At 38.3% G+C, this 1,348-nt stretch overlaps 1 non-coding gene across 1 annotated transcript; it reads right to left on the bottom strand.

The window, feature by feature from the left end:
- Positions 1-980: 980 nt before the first annotated feature.
- Trnap-agg (transfer RNA proline (anticodon AGG)) lies at positions 981-1,052 on the bottom strand. Its single transcript has one exon. It is a non-coding gene; the product is annotated as a tRNA-Pro (tRNA).
- Between the last annotated feature and the right edge of the window lie 296 nt (positions 1,053-1,348).

Here is a 1,348-nt window from a genome sequence, read left to right as displayed (position 1 = left end):
ATAAAGATCACAAACATTTCTCAGATAATGTAAATGAATCATAGGATAAATGACACATATTTTGTGAGTTCCTATCTGTTGTAAGTGGTTGGCCATGTCATATTCGAAAGACTCGCGTCCTATCTTGGGAGAGAGTAATTTTCCAACCATTCGTCGCCATAAAACTGCAATTATCCCTGAAAAACACTCCGATTACAACATTCAGGAACAAAACAACATGAAACAACGAAGGAACCTATACGAGGGAGCTCGACTCGCTAGAAACAGCAGCTAATATCATCCATTTACACTAGTAAATAGTGAGGTTCCCAGATATATTATGCCTGAGGAGAAATGACAGGGTGGTCACTGCAGGAAAGCTTTTGTTTTCCACTTGCTAAATCTTGAAGTAGTAGCAGCACCCATGAGCCTTCCAAAAAATTTCAATTTTTAACATTTTCATCACACTATTTCCCTCGGTTCTGCAATTATATATTTTTTTACAATGCGGTATGAACCTTCTAGTTTGAAACACCACCAAATGAAAATGATCCCTATTGCATTGAAAGATCGTAGTTTCAATCCCGAGACGAGTGGTGCGTTGTGTTCTCCAGCAAAACACTTCATCTCACGACCCCAGCATTCTGGATTCAGTCCCATTGTGTGGCATCTTGAGTGTCTTCTACTATAGCTCTGAAGCAACCAAAACCATATGAATAGATTTTGTAGATGGAAAATGAAAGAAGCCCGTCGTATATATATATATATATATATATATATATATATATATATATATATAAAAATATAAATATAAATATATGTATCTTCTCTGAGAGTCTTTGTTCCCCACCCCCTGGTGTTTGTATGTTTACGTCAAGTCATTTAGCGGTTCGGCAAAACATACCGATTGAATACGCGCTAGGCTTTAAAATTTCAACTAAAAATTCTTCATGGCTGCAGTTTGGTGATTAACACGAGTAAAATATAAATCCGAATTGGATGGGCTCGTCCGGGATTCGAACCCGGGACCTCTCGCACCCTAAGCGAGAATCATACCCCTAGACCAACGAGCCACTTGTACATCTATCCATAACTTTAGTAACCAATTATTATGATAGCATGTCTTGATACAACTATTCTGTTAATCGCTTCAAAGCAAGTTTATTTAATAGACAACAGGAACCAGCGTTAATCAATAGTTGTCTCCCCGTCCTACCACTCTCCAGTCAGTCGACCGGAACTTATTGCTCACGTGCAGCTGATAGATTTTATGGCCGATAGCATGTTTCATCGTTGCTTTTCGTTTTACCTTTTAGCTTTAACCATTTACTTGTTTCATATAAGGAGTTATAACAGGTCGGACGCTACC

Source organism: Octopus bimaculoides, chromosome 1, assembly GCF_046866305.1.
Source record: "Octopus bimaculoides isolate indiv1 chromosome 1, ASM4686630v1, whole genome shotgun sequence".
In the NCBI taxonomy this organism is placed as follows: domain Eukaryota; kingdom Metazoa; phylum Mollusca; class Cephalopoda; order Octopoda; family Octopodidae; genus Octopus; species Octopus bimaculoides.
The sequence above is the reverse complement of the archived record's forward strand: the minus strand, read 5'-3'. Positions and strand labels throughout refer to the sequence as shown.